This window comes from Gorilla gorilla, chromosome 17 (genome assembly GCF_029281585.2).
Source record: "Gorilla gorilla gorilla isolate KB3781 chromosome 17, NHGRI_mGorGor1-v2.1_pri, whole genome shotgun sequence".
Classification (NCBI taxonomy): Eukaryota; Metazoa; Chordata; class Mammalia; order Primates; family Hominidae; genus Gorilla; species Gorilla gorilla.
The window spans coordinates 76819866-76841612 of NC_073241.2; positions in this window are offsets into that span (position 1 = coordinate 76819866).

Sequence of the window (21747 nt, forward strand, 5' to 3'; positions counted from 1 at the left end):
GACACAGTGGCTCACGCCTGTAATCCCAGCACTTTGGGAGGCCAAGGCAGGTGGATCACAAGGTCAAGAGTTTGAGACCAGCCTGGCCAATATGGTGAAACCCTGTCTCTAATAAAAATACAAAAATTAGCTGGGCATGGTGGCGGGCACCTGTAGTCCCAACTACTTGAGAGGCTGAGGCAGGATAATCGCTTGAACCTGGGAGGCAGAGGTTGCAGTGAGCCGAGGTGGCACCACTGCACTCCAGCCTGCTGGGTGACAGAGCGAGACTCTGTCTCAAAAAAAAAAAAAAAAAAAGAGAAAGACGGGGAACACTGGAAAGATAAACAGACTCCAAAGGGAGAGAAGTGGAATACAAGTATCTTGGGAAGAATCATCCAGGAGTATAATACAATGATTTCCAGTGGGCAGCGGCAGTGGCAGTGGCAGTGGCACCATGGAGGAACTGGTCCTGCACATAGGTGCAGGTTACCTGGTCTTGGGGGCTGTGATGGAGGCATTCCTTCCTTAGGAACTTACAGGAGGGTACCCATTTATTCTAAAACCACCCTGCTGGAAGGAAGCAGTGAAAACAAGCAGTCTGGTCTCCTTTATTTATACAAAGGAGAAATTAAGGATCAGAGAGAAAAGAGACTTAGGCCACATGACTCAGTACCAACAGAGCCAGGACTACAATTCAGATCTCTTCAATCCCATCCAGGGCTCCTGCCATATGATCATTCATGATTCAGGGCCAGGGTGACTCCACAAGGTCATGTCAGCCCATACCACCTGTTTAAGCTGTAGAGGGGAGTGAGCCATCTGTCTCTTCTCACCTGGAGACACCCTCTCTGGTCTTAAGTAACCAGCCATTGGTTGTAACCCCCTGGAGGACCCCCAAGAAGGGAAGGGCAAGATGTGAACTAAAACACCAAAGTGTTAACATCAGAGGCCTGTCTGCGCAGGCCCTGACAGGGAGTTGATGGGATTCAGGACACACTACCCCAAAATATGAGGTATTTTGAGAAAATTTTTCTCGGGATTTGAGAAAATAGCAGAGGCAGGAAGGCCTCTCTAACCTTCTTCCTTAAGGCAGGCCATAAAAGAAATCCCTCCTCCAAAGTAGGTCATAAGACCCCCATTTGAGAGGCACCCTCCCTGTATCTAAAGAAAAGAAATATCCTAATATCTGAAGACACAAGTTTGCAGAGAAGAACCTGAACAAGTAGGCCTTGCTAAATTCCTTTTAGTTTATTACCATAAGATCATACCCGCTTTGTCCAATCACACTTCTACACAACTGTCTCCTCGTCATCAAACCTAAGTAGAGTCATGGGCTGAGTAATGACTTTTCAGTCAGTGATGAACCACATATACAATAGTGGCCCTGTAAGATTATAATGGAGCCCTAGAGAGGTGTACCATTTAAAATCTGCTATATTTTTACTGTACCTTTTCTATGTTTAGACACACAGATATACCACTGTTACAACTGTCTACAATATTTAGTAATGCAACTTGCTGTACAGGGTTGTAGCCTGGGAGCAATAGGCCTATCCTGTATTCTAGATGTGTAGTAGGCTGTACCATCCAGGTTTGGGGAACTACACTCTATGATGTTTGCACAATGATGAAATCACCTGATAATGCATTTCTCAGAACAGAGCCCCATCCTTGAGTGACGCATGACTGTATAAAAATACACAGGTTTCCTTGTTTCTTTGGGTCTTCATTTCTGAAGGCTCCCATGCCATGTAAAATTTACATTAAGTAAATCTGTTTGGTTTTCTCTTGTTAGTCTGTGTTTTTTTTATAGAAGCCTCAGTCATAAACCTAGCGATGGATGAAAAGATATATTTTTTTCTCTCCTACAGAACCCACAAAGTCTTCTGAGAAAGGGCAGGTGTACCAGGGCAGAAAAACAGGAGTGTGACACCAGTGCAGTGCATAAGGGGCAGGCTGCCCTGGTGGCTCATCTGAGAGCCTCATGAGCCGGCCCACCCTCTCCAAGTTCCATTTGAGGAGTAGGAATTCTGTGGTCTAGTCTTGGATGCAGACCAGTCTCTGCCTTCCAGCAGTGACTCTGAGTCTCTGGACCTCAATTGCTCACCTTTGAAATGAGTGAGCAAGAGTAGACAATATCTCCCAGCTCTAGAGCAGAATGGGTCTCTCTGGTCTTAGGGGTCTTCTTTCCTTATCTTCAAATAAAGGACACCAAATTCTCTACTGACTGCCATTTCTCTGTAGCTCTACCCTGCCTTCCTTTCTTGGTAGGAAAACTTTTTGTAGGAGTTGTTGAAGCCTGTGTCTCTACCTCCCCACCCCATATTCTCTCTTCAGTGCCACCTCATGACTGAGACTATTCTTGCCAGAGTCACCAGTTACTTTCACTGGCCAAATCCGAAAATCCTTGCTCTGTTCTTACCTTTCCTGACTTTTCAGTGGCGTTTAAAATATAATCACTTCTTCCTTCTTTAAACGTCTGTTTCTCTTGGCTTCCCAAATATCACACCTTCCAGGTGTTCCTGCTGTCTACCCTGCCGCCTTGCTATGCTAACTCCTCCTCCTCTTTTGTACTGACTCCAAAAGTTAGAGTGCTTTGGGACTCAGTTCTTGGCCCTCTTCTCTTCTTTATTCACTTTCTCTCACTCAGTTTGATGGCTTTAAGTACCTACTCTACTCAATGGCTACTGAATCTGTATCTGCAGTGGGAGAATTCACCCCAGACTCTTGCACTCTTTCATCTCAACCTTTTCTTTTCTTCTTTTCTTTTTTTTTTCTTTTCTTTCTTTTTTGATGGATTCTCACCCTGTAGCCCAGGCTGGAGTGCAGTGGCACAACCTCAGCTCACTGCAACCTCTGCCTCTTGGGTCCCAGTTCAAGCAATTCTCCTCCCTCAGCCTCTCGAGTAGCTGGGATTACAGGCACGTGCCACCATGCCCAGCTAATTTTTGTATTTTTAGTAGACACGGGGTTTCACCATGTTGGCCAGGCTGGTCTTGAACTCCTGACCTCGTGATCCCCCTGCCTCAGCCTCCCAAAGTGCTGGGATTACAGGTATGAGCCACTGTGCCCGGCCCCTTCTTTCTAGATGAATAGCTAGCAGTCATCTTGAATTTTACATGGGCCAAAGAAGAACCCTTGATTTTCTCCCTTAAGCTGCTGCCTAGTCCTCCCCATCTCAGTACATAAATTACTGTCCACTCCGTGCTTCACATCAAAGACCTAGAAGTTGTGTTTGATTCCTCGCTCTCCCTCATCTCCACATCCTGACCATCAGAAAGGCCTCCAAGTTCATCTAGTGCTAGTTTACTCTCAGCCTCCACCTCCACTTCCATATCCTCCAGACTGGACTTCCTACTTCCTCTCTTGCTCTTCCAATCCATTTTCCAACAACTACAAATCAGATCAAGTCACTTCTCTGCTTAACAACATGGTATCCCTTAACTCTTAGAATAAAATCCACAATCCTTAGCATGGTTTTCAATGGGTGACCTGAACCAGCCTCTGCCTCCATCTTTGACTTTGTCTTTCACTTGGGCCAAACCATTTTTGACCTGGACCTTTGACCATTCTTCCAGACCGTCACATGGTGGGCTTTGCTTTAGTGTTATATTCTCTGAAATGCCTTCCCTGGCCATCAAACTAAAATTGTCTTTTGCATCTTCCGAAGTCTCTGCATATCACTTGTGATTATCTGGCATTTTTTATGCTTATTCATATGTTTACTTACTGTCTCTATCCCCCTTACTAGAATATAAGCTCCCAGGAGGCAGGGACCTTGTCTATATAATTTTCTGCCATATCCCTAATATCTAGATTAGCATCTGGCAAGTGGAAATTGTGTATTTAGTGCATATTTGTTCAATGAATGAATAAATGAATGCATGATTATCTCTGGGAGTGGAGTTTGTTAAAATACATTCAGCAACTAAAGTCAAGAACTACCATGCATAAGATCTAATGTATTTCCCAGGTAGGATAAAGCAAGATTTTCCATTTCTAAAGATTATGATGGGCAATGCTTATCCTAAAGGAATAAATCTCCAGTAGTCCAATTGCAAGTCCCGTGACTTATGTTGAAAAGATATGGGTCTAGGGCTCTTTGCCCGTGTGTTTTTGAGGCACAGAAGATGGTTATGTTTGCTTCCCCATGTTACTGGTCCTGCCTTTAGCTCAACAGCTGGGAGATAAAGTGCCTCCTGTCTTCCTTGAAAGGAATCAATAGTAAGAATGAGTACTTGGCTCTCTCCAAAAGGTCAGCTTGACACCTGATTTCTCAGGCTACTCTCTTGATTCCTCCTCCCCATTAATGGGGAAGCCTTCTCCTGCCTGGCAGACAACTTTCTAAGAACAAATTTATAATCTGATTCTGAGAAATATTATGGAGATTAAGATAGTATCTCAGGGTTCATTTGGTTTGGCGCCTTGAAGAATGGGACGTAGGTGCAGAGCAAAGGTCAGCGTGTGCCCAGCACACGTGAGCATGGGTACAAGAAGAGAGTGTAGGTAGAGATGTGTGTTAGCAGTGAAATGTGCCACAAATGGGAAGGATTCTCTCTGCATGGACATACATGGCACTATATGTAGCCCATGTGCCTAGTGGTGGGTATGCAGAGGCATGAGCAGATAAATGTTGGTGCATGTGTTTACATGTGTGACACAAATGAGTGCACTTGCATGTGTACTGGACAATGCTTTGCCAGAGTCTGTGACCAAGTAACCATGTGACTCCAAGCAGTCATTTAATTTTCCTCATCTGTAGACTGGTACAGCTAACCAAGCCTATGCATTTTGCATGTTTGTTGATGGGAATAGATGAGATCATGGAAGGAACATTCTTTTTACAGGAAAGCTACCAACATGTTACTTAGATTGCAAATCTTTTCGCATGTAACCTCGGGCCACACACTTGCCTGTAGCTACCCACAGTCGCCGCCCCACCCCTCCCCTCAGCCTTTCAGTACAGGGATGCCCCGTTCAAGAAAACCTAATATACAAAAGCAGAAGTCCCAAACACAAGCGAGACAATTAACCTGCGGGGCGAGGTTACCAAGGGCAGGCTGGGATCCTGTGGTTTAGAAAACATCTGGGCCCCCTGGTCCAGCGCCCCACCCCCATCCTGTACATCCCACCTCTTGCAAAGCCGCGGGGAGGAGGTGGATTATCTTATTTTTCTTTTTTCTTTTTTTTTTTTTTAATGAATAGGACGGGCTGTGGGCGCCTGGCAGGCCCCATCTGTCCGCTGCCCCAACTCAATTTGATTCCCATTCACCCGCCTTTGTTTGCCTCCTTTTTTTGATCAGCAATGTTGTGGGGGGTGGGAGTGCAAAGGCTTAATGTTCTCGACGGCGTGGTGGAGCCCCGACCCCTCCCAGTCCCCCGCCCCCTTGGCCGCCGTGGCCCAGCGTTCCTAGAGGTGAGGGTCCCCGCGCTGCAGGCCGGCCCTCAACCGCGCGGAGCCCAGGCTAGCGGGGAGCATAGGCGGTGGCAGTTAGCAGGCCGAGGGGAAGGTGCTGGTTTTTTTGGGTCTTGGGGCCTGGGTGGCTGCTGCCCCCAGGATGGGATCAAAATGCACCTACCAGTGACAGGGGCCTCTCTACTGAGCGGGGAGAGGGAGGTGCCCACAACGGAGGTTAATGGGAGCCATCCGGATTTCCAAGTGGTTGGGAACTGCACATCTGGAGGTGGCACCTCTGTAAACCATTTCACTCCCTTTTAAATAGAAAAGATAATAGAGAAGCCCCATTTAAAAACTCACCCATAATCCCATAGCCTGAGTGCTAAAACCATTTTGGAATTTTCTTATGATCACTGGTGGCCAGTTTTGTTGGGTGTTTTTTGTCTGTTTTTCGGGGGTGGGGGTGTTGTTGCTGTTTTGGTTTGTTTTACAAATTGCCATCCTGAGTGAAAGGGACCTAGGGAACTTCAGAAGGGGCTTGACAAAGTGTCACCACCCCATTTTACAGATGGCCTGCCCAGAGAGGAAAGAGCCCAGGCCCCCAGACTCCTGGCTCAGGGTTGGCATTGCAGCTAGGGTCAAGATTATGGAAGATTGAGGGAGTCAGCCAGCTACCCTCCAAACTACTCTCCAGTAGTTTGCCAAAGCCTAGAGGCACAGGTACCAGCTCAACAGGAAAGAAATTAACTCCCAGCATCCTCTGGGGAGCTGAGGATCTAAAATCAGATAACAGCAGTAAAGATTAGTCCAGAAGCCTCCACTGTGTGGGCCATGCCAGTGAGAGGCAGGAAGGCTCAGTTTAAGACTTTCTTTGATAAATAGGGCTGTGCTGTCTGGTATTTTGGGGAGAACCCATTTCTGCCTGGCAGGGGACACTAGAATGTGACTCTGCATCTCGATGTGCAGTTTTTCATGGGTCACAGTTGGCATAGGCTACAGCTGAAAACTCTAGGCTTCCTGGTTATCCAACAGCTATCTCCAAGCGACTTTTGTCTTCAAGGAGTTCATATCCTCAAAGAAATGTAATACCTAGGCCCATAACTATAGGAGGTGGTTGAAAGTTTTGGAGCCCTAACAGGTACAGGCAATGGGCCATGGAAATAGGAGATGGTCACAGGGAAGGTTTGATGGAGGAGGAGACTGAGCTGGATTTAGGTGGAGGAGATGGGGCCCTGGGAACGGAGCCTGGAGACACTTTTGCAGAGAGGTGAGTCAAAGCAGAAGCTGGGACAAAGTCAAGTATGTATTGTGGACAGTAACTGGAAAAAGGTCCACAGTGCAGGTGCCAAGGTGATGGGGCAGGTGACCTGGGTCAGGGGGCAGCACCAGTAGGAGCCCTGAGGTAAGGGATATGAGCATTGGCTGCAAGAGGGTTGGTGATCCATTTGGTTGCCCAGCATTATCAGGAGCCTGAAAGGAAAAATGTCTTTTCACATGAAGACAGCATTTTTCACATACTTATGGGTGTGTGTGATTGATAAACATACAAATGCATTTAAAGGCATTATCACATTCTTAAAAAATTTGATCATTCTCAATTTTCTCAGTTGATCGATGCTACTCTTAAGTGGAGTCCTTGAAATTTACATGAAAAGGCATCCCCCCACATGAAAAGGTCCTTAGTGTTTCTGGAGAGTGTCCTCTGAGCCTTGCCTGTGCTCAGAGGAGAGATAAAAAGGATGTTCATACCTCCAGGAGATAAGACTCATATACGCTAACAACAGAAAAAATGTCATGAGGGAAAGAATAACCAGGTGCCAAACCCAGTATAATCTAGGGGCCAAATGACAGCATTATAGACATTCAGAGGAGAAATCTCTGTGGGTGGGTTAGCAGGATGGGGTTTATGGGCAAGATAGGATTTGATTAATCCTTAAAGGATATGTGGTAATTGGATAGGTAGATGAGCAAATGGCATATGTGCTTCTAGGTAATTATTTATTTGTGTTCATCCCCTTTTTTTAATTTTCTGAAATTAAAAAATATGGAAATATAAAAAGAATAATACAACAGAGGCTGGTGTGTCCACCACCCAGAAGTGACAGTTATTAATATTGTGTCAAATCTCCAGCATTGTGTTGAGTAAGAGAAATGCAGTTGTTTGAGTGGAATTTACTTCCCCTTTTTTTCTCTCCCCACTTCCTGTCTTGCCAATCCCTCCTGTGTCCCATGACCAGGCTACCATCATCATGGATTTGGTGTATATACTTTTAATATACTTTTACAATGAACTGTGTGCCTATGAACAAATACTAGCAGTGTTTGTGTGTATGTTTAAATGAATGTAAATGGTGTCATATTGAACATATTGCTCTGCAAGTTTGTTTTCGTTTATTTATTTTGTATTGAATTGTGTGTTGGTGGAATAGTGTTCTTTTTACCTGCAATGTGCCATTCTGTCACATGAAAACTGCACATTTTTTTTCTACAATAATACTGTTGCAGTAAACATCTTCTACATGACTCCTTGCACACATGTATGAGAGTTTAAGAGGAATTATGCTATGCTAGGGAAGGCATAGTTTTAGATTTATGGTTATATCAATTTATATTACTCATCATGGTTGATTTTAATTAGATAATTTCTTTTAAAAACACATTGAGTGTGGAATGGATTATATTTGTGCTTCTATATACAGCTCTGTTTACAAAGCGTACTGCACCAAAGCAGCCTACTTTAATCAGAGATACAAACATATCATGGTTTTGGTGCACTGGCTTTCGTATCAGAAATATAAACCACTTTCATTTACTAATGTTTACAAGAAGAAGAATTTTAAATTGTTGATCTTGGAGAAGGAGGATAAATGAGAGAATAATTATTGAATAGTAGACTTGTGTCTGAGCTATGGATAGAATCTGTTCATTAGACTTCGGTTATTGTAAAAATGTGTATACCACAGACCAACCTTCTTTTTTAACTCTGGGCCTTGGCATGTGTGTGTGTGTGTGTGTGTGTGTGTGTGTGTGTGTGTGTGTGTGTGTGTGTGTTTATAATTTGCCAGCCTCATCCTTATTGAATATCCATGTATCCAATACACACACACACTACACAAGTGTATCATTCACTGATAGTGAAGGTCGGAGAATGGCTTGGGCATCTCAACAAAACCATCTAGATAGCTTAGTTCTAATGGGCACAATACATGCAAATAGTAGTTATGGGGCCACCTTTATGCTTTTCTGAGTTTGGTGCTTTGTGAATGTTGTCTTCTGATACACCTATCATCATGTGAGTTCCACTACTGAAATCCCTCCTATGCATTAGAACTTTCATAATCACAGAAGGAGCAAGATAATAAACTGTTATCTTCTTTCCATCTGAGTATAAATTCACTTGTCATTTCTCTGTAAAGAAGATATTAATAGTTTCTATAAAATAGGACATGGGGTAATTTTCTAAGCTGGGCAGTGGGCAGGGGAGGGCAGGTGGGAGGTAGTTCCAGAGCTGGGTATCTGGAGTTGGATAGGCATGGGCATTGCAGGAGGCACTGACCTTGAGAAACCCAGGCTGAGGATGAGTATTGCTTGTGGCTTGCAGCAGAGGGGTAGTGCTCAGAGGCAAAGAAGGGGCACACCTAAAGGGCTTTCCCTTAAAGGGATGAGTGTAGACCACTGCTCCAGGCAACATGGCTGGACAAGCCCTGAATTCATTCTCCTAAGTGAAAGAAAAAAAATTTCAGGCATAGTTTAGATCTCCACTACCCACTGTTCTCTGTGGTGCACACATAATTTTAAAACAATTAAAACAGCTGGGTGGAAACTTGAATAGCAGTAGAGGGCATATAACTGGTGAGACTGTTTTATTTAAGTTTGCAAACCATCCATCCTGTCAGAGGGAAGTCCTTCCCAAAATCATACTCTTCCTGGCATCTGAGGCACGTTCTTCCCTTTCAAAGTATTTCCACATCCATTATCTCGGTTGATCCTCACAATACCCGGGTGAGGTGAGTTGGAAAGATATTGAGGCCCCATTTGCCAGAGGTTAAATGGCTTTACTGAGGTTTTATATTTTAGCAGCAGGGCCAGTCTAGAGTCTGGTCCTCTGGATGCCAGTGTCACACACAAACACACACCCATGCACCTTCATGCACGCACATGCACACACACACACACACACATAAAATTTGGATTTTATAGCATTTTTTCACAAGGCTACTCTTCAACTTAATTGCAAATCCTTGAGGCCAAGGACTGTCTTTTACACCTCTGTGAATCCTCCATTAAAAAAATAGTTACTTGTCAAGTTGAGTCTATTCCTTCCTTTCCAGGGTTGCCAAGGCTCTTGTGCATTTCCAGAAACCCCTTCTGTCAGAGGTGGAGGACTTTTTAGGATCAAACAAATTTATAAGGCAAAGCCTCATAATTGCCACTCATCAGCCTAGTTCAGACTTCCAAAATTGGCCTGCTTACTGTGTGTCGATACAAATGTGAATGGATTAGCTGCCACTTTCCCAAACACCTATCACATGCCAGTCACTGCTGGAACGGCTGCCCCTAGAAGGTCATTTGGCCCTCACCACAGTCCTACATGGAGGTGTTGCTATCCCAGTGACATGAGCAGGCTTCAAGGACCTGCTGTCAGCTTTCCTGGCCTCCCTGCCTCTTCTCTTCTGCACCAGCCTCCCGGGTCCTTTCACCTGTTCATCAAACCATCCTGCTTCCCTATACCCCTGCCTTCTTCACTTTTGCTGCACATGCCCCACTTTGCCAGTGTCTATCCTTGGTACCCAGAAATTAGCATGAAATTAGAAAGGAGCAAAGCCAAAAGGCAGCCAACTAACCAGTGGCCAAACGAACCAGTAGCCAAAACCAGTGGTTGGAGAAACAGACCAAACTCAAGAACTACTGGGAGACCAAGGCAGGGCAGGATTGAACAATGCTCTGAATACCCAGAGAAGGCAAAGCCAGGGTCACTGCATGGAGGAGGTGGAGGCCTGGAGATGGGCTCTGAGGATGGGAAGAGTTCAGATAAAAAGAAAAGGAGGAGCAGAAGGCTCCCAGGCTGCTAGCCTGCCTCTCCTCATTTTCCTTTTTCTGCTTCCAACCTTGAAACCTTCCAGACCTGTCTGGGCCTGGAGGCAAGAGGCGGAACCTCTGGCGATCCTCGGGTGCCTTCTCTTCTCCGTGTAGTCGTCTTTGTCCTCAGCTGCCAGAGATGAGAAATTTAGCGGCAGGCCACTCTTTCTGTTTTCCTGTTCTTTCCCTTTTCTTTCAAAAGCCAGAAAGAGAAGGAAGATGGGGGTGGGAGGCGGCACAGGGGCTTCCTGCAAAGCCCAGGCTGACTGGCTCCGGGAAGGATAAATGACTCCGGTCTCCGCGCCGCTGGTGTTGCACAACTTGTCTGTGCTGGCTTGAGACCCCGGTGATCCCCTTCTAATTGAAATCACTTTCCCCTGACCTCCCCCGTAAGCCTGGGAGCTTGTTGCTCTCTGCGCCAACACTCGGGCTGCGGAGGTCGGGGGAAATCCTGGCTGGGCACCAGACCTGCACGCACGCCGCATCCATCTTCCGGCCGCCCGCGCTCTTGGCCGCGCCAGGTGCCCAGCCAGGGTGGGCGTCGGGGCAGCCCCCGGAAGGCGGCCCTGCTGGATCACTGGCTGCTTGGAAGCCCGCAGCGGGGCTGACACTGCCCCCTAAGGGGCATTTTGGACATTTCGTGAGGGGGGGGGGCGGGGGCTTGTTGATTGGCACTACAAATGGGGGTGCTACTGCGCGTTGGGTGGGGATAAGCCTGGGATCGGGGACATCCTGCCCCGTGCGGGACAAGCCCTCATTTGCCCAGCACGACCAGCAGGCCTGCAGAGATGAACAGCCTGCTTACGATTATCTGAGCTGAGACTCTGTTTCACATATAAATCAAAGTATTTTTGCACCGTTATAATATACTCTGGTGTTTCCAAGAAGGCAACTACCACGTAAATCAAAGGAGACAGGGCTCTTTTTCCAGTTCATCTCATTAAGACATGTTTACCATTTAGGCACATTATAATACTTGAGCAATGGCAATATAACACATCTTTCTGTGTCTGTTTATCTATCTATCTATCTATCTATCTATCTATCTATCTATCTATCTATCTATCGATGGATCCATTGTATGGGAGATAAAGTATTAACCTTTCCTCACAAGGTCCATGGCTGACACCTCATACAAAATTGCATTAACAAGAGAAAAGCGTAATTAATTTATTTAACCAAAGTTTTACATGGCACAGGAGCCTTCAGAAATGAAGACCCAAATACCCAGGGAGAACTGTATATTCTTATGCTTAGGTTTGAAGAAGAATGGACAGTCATGTAGAAATGTGATTGGACAAAAAAGTGTATCACTTAATGGTATAACTGGGAGGAACTCAGCTTATTTGTTCAGATTCTTCCTGGCTTCTCCATGCAGCATTCCTTTCCTCTAGGTATGGGCCAGACACCTGTCACATGTATGTCTTATGACCTATATTCAGGGGAGGTAGGCAGAGAGTTCCTTTATTGCCAACTTTCACACAAAAACGTGGGAGAAGGTCAGGGAATGACCTTGTTTCAGTGATTTTCCTCAATTGTGAAGGTGCTATATTTTGGGGGTATCATGTTCTGAGCCCCAACACTGTCTGCCTATCTACACATCTATATACATATATATACACACACCTAGACATATGTGGATAAATATACTTACATATACACACGCTACACACACCTGTGTGTATCTTAAATACAAACTTACTTATTCTGAGTAGGTATGAGACTCACTGTCTTCTAGTGAAAATATGCTTGAATTTACATAGAGAAATGCACACTATTTTATTATAAATTGTTTTCATTTTATTTCTGTTTATAATTATACTAAGAAATTGTGATGATTTTTTGAAAGGGGTTTGAGGTCTTTTAGAGTTGAGAACCATTGTTTTTGCCTTTCTGGGTCTCAGTGTCTGCAAAAGACCCGAAGTGGGAACAATAAGATGTTAAAAAATAGCGAAAATGTCCCACAAAATTATATCCATATAACTCATAGCCCAAGATGCAGCTGCAGTGAGAAACTTTGCCGATCACAGTCCCTAGGGGGCCCCAGGTCCCAATGTGGAAGGATATAGAGCCCGGGAGGTAGAAGACCCCTTGGGTAGAGGTTGGGGGTGCATAACTGTGAGCCCAGGTTGGAAGACCAAAGGCCGTGTGCAGTTTTCCAAGTGTGTTATATGCAATGAATGGAGGTTTATATGAATGGAGATGATATATATTGCATAGAAATTGTATATATCCAGGTGCGTTATATGCAATGAATGGAGATTTTTTCCTCTTTTAAATGACCAAACAGAGAGAGAGACAGAGAAAACCTTCCCTAAGCACTTAGTGACCACACTTAGTGACCACCTGCTATGCACCAAAACTCTGTCACCTGCTCAGCAAACCATATCTTTCTTAATTCTTGCTCCTACCCAGTGAGGTAGGTATATTATGGTTAACACAGATGAAGCAGCTGGGGCTCATTCAGTAAACAAAATTTGAACTGAATCTATTTGACTACAAAGTCAGTAGGACATACTGGCCCTAAAAAATTGCCAGTGGGCTTGTTTTTATTTTTGCAGATTGCTGATTTAATTAAGGTCTTCTGTCTTACTCAGCAAGTTTAGTCTATGATACTTGTCTGAGCCTAACTCCTTAGATGGTAAAGGCAACACAAACGGAAATTTAAACATAGAATTCAACCAATATAAAAATATTTATATATTTTTGAAAGAAATAAAACAGTATCTGTACAAGTCAAAAACATACCACATTCTTGGATGGGGGAACTTATAATATTTCAGTTTCCTCCAAAATTACTGTATAAATATAATGAAATTATAATTGGAATTCAAATGGATTTTTACGGTATTAAATTACCTAAAAATTGATGTAAATGTCTGAGAAAGGCCAAGAAAAACTTTTAAAGAATAGTTGGGGAGGGTAGCTTGATTTCTTACTAAATATAAAAATATATAAGGCATGGGACTGACATAGGAATAGAAAGGAAAACCCAGAAAGACCTCAGTGGACAAAGGTGGTATGTTTAATAAATGGTATTAATAATCCATTTAGTAGAAAATAGAGTTGAATTCTCTGCCTCATATCAAATTTTTAAAAATCCATCTGGAGTAAGAGTTTAAATGTAAAGTAAATAAAACCATGATCTTATTATAAGAAAATCACTCACACACATACACACATATGAGATAGATAGACAGATAGATAGATAGATCTCCAAAGGGTCATGGTTGAGGGAAAGAAATGGTTTTTGCCAAGTCAGAAAACTTAGAATGTATAAAGAAAATGATAGGCATATTCAATTATGTAAAAGTTAATATAATATTAGAATGGTGAAGGATGCAATAAACAAAGGCAAATAATAGCTTGAGGAACAGTTTCAATGCAGATGATTGATAAAATGTTAATATCTGAGATATACAAAAAGATTCTAACATTAATTTAAAATGGCAAACAATAAACAGGAAGATGGGCAAAGGATATGAACAAAGAGTTTAGAGAAGATCAAACTCAAATGTCAATACATATATGAAAATATGTTTAGCTTCTCTAGTAGTCAGATAAACACAAATGGAAGTAACAATGAGACATCATTTCCACCACAAAGTTGGTAAGTTAAAAAGAGTGATAATCCCTCCCACTGACAGAAATGTTGGGGAAAAGGTTTCTCCTATATATGATTAGGGGAAATGTCAGTCATTATATGTTTTTAGAAAGCAACTGCTCAATGATTATGGTAAATGTGAGTTACACAGACCCTTCAACCTAGCAATCTCACTCCTAGGAATTTGTTCTTTAAAAACAAAATCCCAGTAAGAAAGTATCTGTTCAAAGTCAAGGATGTTCACATCAGCATTGTTTAAAACTGCACAAATTTGGAAACAAAATAAATCCCATTGGCAGAGGAATAGTTGAATAAATTATAGGACATTTATACCATGGAATATTGCACAGCTCTTAAAAACACTGTATTAGATATAACTTCCTGTTAACTTTGAGGGGTATTATGATATATTTTTAAGTGAGAAAAGCCAAATGCAGAGAAATGTATACGTATATGACCCGTTTTATAGTGATGACCTTCCATAAATTATATACATATATTTATGTATGTAAATGACTATATTAGCATACAAATATTATGGAAAGTTTCAAAACAAGTGATGCCAGCAAACATGAGAGAGGAATGATGGGGGTGAGGTATGGGGTGTGTGTGTTCAGGGAATCAGAGAGGTTAAAAAAGATAAAATCAATATGAATTTATGTAAAACTATATGTATATAACTATACATGGAGAGAGAAATTTGAAAGAATATTCACTGAATATTAATGATGTATTCACGGATTGAATATTGGTCTCTACCAGTTATCCTCAAATTAATCTATAGATTCAATACAATCCTAGTAAAAATCTCAGCAGGTTTTTATGTCCATCCAAATGTATACATGCATATGTGTACATTGACAAGCTAATTATAAAATGTATTAAAAATGCAAAGGGCAAAGAATGGCTAAGACATTCTTGAAAAAGAAAAACAAGATGCATAGAGGAGGGCAGGAGGGTATCTTACACTATCAAATATCAAGACTTTAAAAAAGCATTTATTTATTTATTTTTTTGAGACAGTGTCTTGCTCATTCACCCAGGCTGGAGTGTAGTGGTATGATCATGGCTCACTGCAGCCTCAGCTTGCTGGGCTCCAGTGATCCTCCCACCTCAATTTCCCAAGTACCTGGGACCACAGACACAGGTGCGTGCCACCACACCCAGCTAATTTTTTTGTATTTTTTTGTAGAGACAGGGTTCTACCATGTTGGCCTCAGTCTCCCAAAGTGCTAGGATTACAGGCATGACCCACCTTACCCAGCCAGTACTTAAGACTTATGAAGCTACAGAAACTAAGACAATACAACATTGGTGCAAAGACAGATGAATACCCCAATGCAGTTGAATCAGTGTCCAGAAACAGGCATGTGGAAACTTTATTTATGACAAAGGTGAACTGCAGAGTATTAGGGAAGGGTTTCTTTTCAATAAATGATATTAAGTCTATTGAATATCTGAATGTAGAAAAATGAAATTTGACTCCTACCTCACACCATACAGAAAAATGAATTCCAAGTGGATTTTGGCTGTCAATGTTAAAGGTAGATCAATAAAGCTTCTAGAAGATAATATAGGAGAATTTTTTTCTCAAACATGGAATAGGAAAGTAATTCTTAAATCTGATACAAAACCCACTAATCATAAAGGAAGAAATTAATACACTGGGCTACATCAAAATTATGAACCTCAGTTCATCAAAAGAAACCACTAAAAGAAGAAATTTGCAATATGTAAAAAGTAACAAAGAATTCACACCCAGAATGCACAAAGAACTAGGAATCAGTAAGCAAAGACCAACAACCTAATAGAAAAATGGCAAGAGAGCTGAACAGGAATTTTACAAAAGAGGATATACCAACGGCCAATAAACATATGAAAATGTGCTCAATTGTATTAGTAATTTTAAAATTTCATGAGATATACATCCCCTTTGAATGGCTAAAATGAAGAACTGTAGGTAAGGATGTAGAAAGGAAGGAGTGCTCAAAAACTGCTGGTGATAATATAAATTGATGTAATCACTTTGGAAAACTAATTAAATGTTCAATGTACATATACATGATGAAGGAGCAATTCTATTGCTAGATGTTCACTTAGAGTGTGGGCACACGTGAAGTAAAAAATCATGTACAAGAATGTTCATAGAAGCAATTTGTAATAATCCCAAACCAAAAATACAAAATGCCCAACAATAGTAGAATGGATAAATAAATAATAGTATATTCCTACAATGGCATATTTACAGCAGTGAAAATGAACAAATGACAGCTATATACCTCAACATGAATGAATCTCCATATAATGTTTAGCAAAAAAAAAAGCTAAACATAAAGAAATAATCTGAATTATTTCATTTATATAAAGGTGAGCAAATAAAACTAATTTACGGTGTTAAAAGCCAGGACAGGCCAGGCACAGTGGCTCACGCCTGTAATCCTAGCATTTTGGGAGGCCGATGTGGGTGGATCACGAGGTCAGGAGTTCGAGACCAGCTTGGCCAATATGGTGAAACCCCCATCTCTATTAAAAACACAAAAATTAGCTGGGTGTGGTGGCACAAGCCTACAATCTCAGCTACTTGGGGGGCTGAGGCAGGAGAATCACTTGAACCTGGGAGGCAGAGGTTGCAGTGAGCCGAGATTGTGCTATTGCACTCTAGCCTGGGCGACAGAGTGAGACTCCGTCACACACACACACACACACACACACACACACACACACAACCAGGACAGTAATAACGACTGAGGAGGACTGGGAGAGGCACTGGGAGGTGGCAGGAGGACCTGTAGGGAGCTGCTCACATTCTCTTTCTTGTCCTGGGTGATGGATGCTTGGGTATTCATTCTTTAATAATTCTTTGGGCTGCATGTGTATGATTTGTGCAACCTTCTGTATTTGCGTTGTACTTCACTAATCAGAGAAAAATAATTTTAATGGCATTTACTTTAGGTGATGAGATTTCAGGTACCTTTTACTTTCTTGAATGATTTACAGTACACCTGTATTGTTTAATATGATCCAGAAAATCATAAAGCAGTTTATATACAAAGACAGTCAAACATATTTCAGAAACACAAATATGTTCATTTAACTAGTTGAACTAAAGCTAGATACTCTTTCACAAAATTAGTTTTTTTAAAAAAGATCATAAATTGCCATGTGCACACTTTTCTCCCCTGCTGGGTTATTGAATCCAGTTTGATCTTGAGAGGTCACACTCTCAAACCTCTGCTCCTGCCATGAGTGGACTCTATAGCACCCAGGCTAAGTCACACAAGCATAGGGTCACAGGTTATGGAAAGAGCCTCAGCAGAAAACCAAGAGGACTTGGCTCAAGTGCTAGCTCTTCCAGAAGCTTCCAGCAGTGGAACATCAGGTTGGTAACATCACCTTTAGGACAACAACACTGATCTAATCATGTCAAAGGTTTCCCTCAAATCTGAAATTTTATGACTGTGTGTCTTAGTGATGTGGGGTAGATTTGAGATTGTTGGAGGGAAGTGCATTGGGCAATGCCAACATCTATCCAACATCTACCATGTGGCAGGTGCCAGAGTGGGCACCAGGGATACACCAGTAATTTAAATACACAAAGATTCCACCCACGGGAAGTTTACATTTCAGGGTGGGAGACAGGCAACAGACAGATAAATAAATGAGTATGTAACAGATTGAGAGTATGTCCTGTGCTAAATTCTAGCTAAGAGGGCAGGATAAGAACCAAAAATTCCCTGTAAGACTTGGTAGCAGGAAGGTAAAACTGGGGACCTGGAGAAGAACAATTTTGTTTTTTTTTTTAATACTTTAAGTTCTAGGGTACATGTGCACAATGTACAGGTTTGATACATAGGTATACATGTGCCATGTTGGCTTGCTGCACCCATCAACTCATCATTTACATTAGGTGTTTCTTGTAATGCTATCCCTCCCTCAGCCCCCTACCCACTGACAGGCCACAGTGTGTGATGTTCCCTGCCCCGTGTCCAAGTGATCTCATTGTTCAGTTACCACCAATGAGTGAGAACATGCTTTGTTTGGTTTTCTGTCCTTGTGATAGTTTGCTGAGAATGATGGTTTCTAGCTTCATCCATGTCCCTGCAAAGGACATGAACTCATCCTTTTTTATGGCTGCATAGTATTCCATAGTGTATATGTGCCACGGTTTCTTAATTCAGTCTATCATTGGTGGACATTTGGGTTGGTTCCAAGTCTTTGCTATTGTGAATAGTGCCACAATAAACATACGTGTGCATGTGTCTTTATAGTAGCATGATTTATAATCCTTTGGGTATACACCCAGTAATGGGATTGCTGGGTCAGATGGTAATTCTAGTTCTACATCCTTGAGGAATCGCCACAGTCTTCCACAATGGTTGAACTAATTTACACTCCCACAAACAATGTAAAAGCATTCCTATTTCTCCACATCCTCTCCAGCATCTGTTGTTTCCTGACTTTTTAATGATTGCCATTCTAACTGGCATGAGATGGTATCTCATTGTGATTTTGATTTGCATTTCTCCAATGGCCAGAGACGATGAGCATTTTTTCATGTGTCTGTTGGCTGCATAGAAGTCTTCTTTTGAGAAATGTCTGTTCATATCCTTTGCCAGCTTTTTGATGGGTTTGTTTTTTTCTTGTAAATTTAAGTTCTTTGTAGATTCTAGATATTAGCCCTTTGTCAGATGGGTAGATTGCAAAAATTTTCTCCCATTCTGTAGGTTGTCTGTTCACTCTGATGGTAGTTTCTTTTGCCGTGCAGAAGCTCTTTAGTTTAATTAGATCCCATTTGTCTATTTCAGCTTTTGTTTCCATTGCTTTTAGTGTTTTAGTCATGAAGTCCTTGCCCATGCCTATGTTCTGAATGGTATTGCCTAGGTTTTCTTCTAGAGTTTTTATGGTTTTAGGTCTAACATTTAAGTCTTTAATCCATCTTGAATTAATTCTTGTATAGGTGGAAGGAAGGGATCCAGTTTCAGCTTTCTACATATGGCTAGCCAGTTTTCCCAGCACCATTTATTAAATAAGGAATGCTTTCCCCATATCTTGTTTTTGTCAGGTTTGTCAAAGATTGGCTGGTTGTAGATGTGTGGTGTTATTTCTGAGGCCTCTGTTCTGTTCCATTGATCTATCTCTCTGTTTTGGTACCAGTACCGTGTTGTTTTGGTTGCTGTAGCCTTGTAGTATCGTTTGAAGTCAGGTAGAGTGAGGCCTCCAGCTTTGTTCTTTTTGCTAAGGATTATCTTAGCAATGTGGGCTCTTTTTTGGTTCCATATGAACTTTAAAGTAGTTTTTTCCAATTCTGTGAAGAAAGTCATTGGTAGCTTGATGGGGATGGCATTGAATCTATAAATTACTTTGGGCAACATGGCCATTTTCACGATATTGATTCTTCCTATCCATGAGCATGGAATATACTTCCATTTGTTTGTGTCCTCTTTTATTTCCTTGAGCTAGTTCTCCTTGAAGAGGTCCTTCACATCCCTTGTAAGTTGGATTCCTAGGTATTTTATTCTCTTTGTAACAATTGTGAATGGGAGTTCACTCATAATTTGGCTCTCTGTTTGTCTGTTAATGGTGTATAGGAATGCTTGTGATTTTTGCACATTGATTTTGTATCCTGAGACTTTGCTGAAGTTGCTTATCAGCTTAAGGAGATTTTGGGCTGAGACAATGGGGTTTTCTAAATATACAATCATGTCATCTGCAAACAGGGACAATTTGACTTCCTCTTTTCCTACTTGAATACCCTTTATTTCTTTCTCCTGCCTGATTGCCCTGGCCAGAACTTTCATCACTGTGTTGAATAGGAGTGGTGAGAGAGGGCATCCCTGTCTTGCCAGTTTTCAAAGGGAATGCTTCCAGTTCTTGCCCATTCAGTATGATACTGGCTGTGGGTTTGTCACAAACAGCTCTTATTATTTTGAGATATGTTCCGTCAATACCTAGTTTATTGAGAGTTTTTAGCGTGAAGGGCTGTTGAATTTTGTCAAAGTTCTTTTCTGCATCTATTGAGATAATCATGTGTTTTTTGTCATTGGTTCTGCTTATGTGATGGATTACATTTATTGATTTGCGTATGTTGAACCAGCCTTGCATCCCAGGGATGAAGCCGACTTAATCGTGGTGGATAAGCTTTTTGATGTGCTGCTGGATTCGGTTTGCCAGTATTTTATTGAGGATTTTTGCATCGATGTTCAACAAGAGCAGTTTTAAAGCAATGTGAGGACAGAAGCCAACTGGAGTGCACTGTGGAAAACACGGGGTAAGGAAGTGGCCATGGTCCACATAGACAGTTCAGAAGCTTTTCTGGAAAGAAAACAGAAATATCAGGTGGAGGCTGGAGAAGAAGGCAACATTAAAAAACAGTGTTTTCTGGCCGAGCGCGGTGGCTCACGCCTGTAATCCCAGCACTTTGGGAGGCCAAGGTGGGTGGATCACCTGAGGTCAGGAGTTTGAGACAGCCTGACCAACATGGGGAAACCCCGTTTCTACTAAAAATACAAAATTAGCCAGGCATGGTGGCACATGCCTGTAATCCCAGCTACTCAGGAGGTTGAGGCAGGAGAATCGCTTGAACCTGGGAGGCAGAGGTTGCAGTGAGCCGACATCGCACCACTGCACTCCAGCCTGTGCAAGAAGAGTGACAGCTTTAATGGGGGAGGCAGTTCTTCCATGAAGACAGGAGGAAAGAGAGAAGATGGCACAGGTGCAGGTCAGACTGAAGATTAGGTGGAGGAAGGATGAGGGAATTCCCATCACCTGCTTCGCTTTTCACCTTCACATATTAGATGAGTTCAACAGCTGAGAAGGGATATGGGCTATTTGAGATATAAATATATGGGCTATATGGGATATAAAGGAGAAGGTAAGTGTACTTAAAGAGAAATAGAATTGCTGGGTAGTGTTGGGTTGAAGTTTGTAATCATAAAATCTCAGTAAATACTGTAATGAACTTGGAGGCCAGCAATTTCTTTCCTGAGAAATGGAGATAGTAATACCCAGGCCCTTCTCATACGCTATGACTCTGTGAGTAACCCCTCAATCCTTTCTGGAAAATGCTTTAAAACCCATGATCTTATTATCCATGGTGTCAATAAGTCTTGCAGCTAAGAAGAAGCTTGGGGAACTATAAGATCTAATACAGCTGGTCAAAATATCAGCACAATCTCAAATGAGGTGTGTGGGGTTTATCCACCCACCCACCCATCCACCTATCCCTCCATCCCATTCCATTTAATGGACTCTTCTAAATCATGTACTGGATGTTAAAATAACAGCATTCTCATTCTTCGATGATTAGTTATTTGGCAATTCAGTGAATAAATTTGTTCAACAAGTGTTTGTCGAGCATCCACTATTTTGAGCTCAGCCCTTTGCTGAGGATTGTGGAGAACATACGAATGCAAAATGAATTCTCTTCATTCTCAAGTAGCTTATAATGTAGATGGGAAGGCCACTCAGTCTCACATTGTAATAACTCAGTGTAGAATACAAGTGCTAAATCATGTGCAGAGATCAGGAGCTATGAGGAGGGAGCTCTGAGAAGGAAGCTCTGTGTACACAAGCACAGCTCTGGCAGGGAGGCAGGGTTTAAGCTAGGCCTGATCATCTCAGCTCTTATCTTCAGAGAGGGGAAAAAAAGATTCCAAACTTGAAGAAATAGTGCGGTATTAGAGTG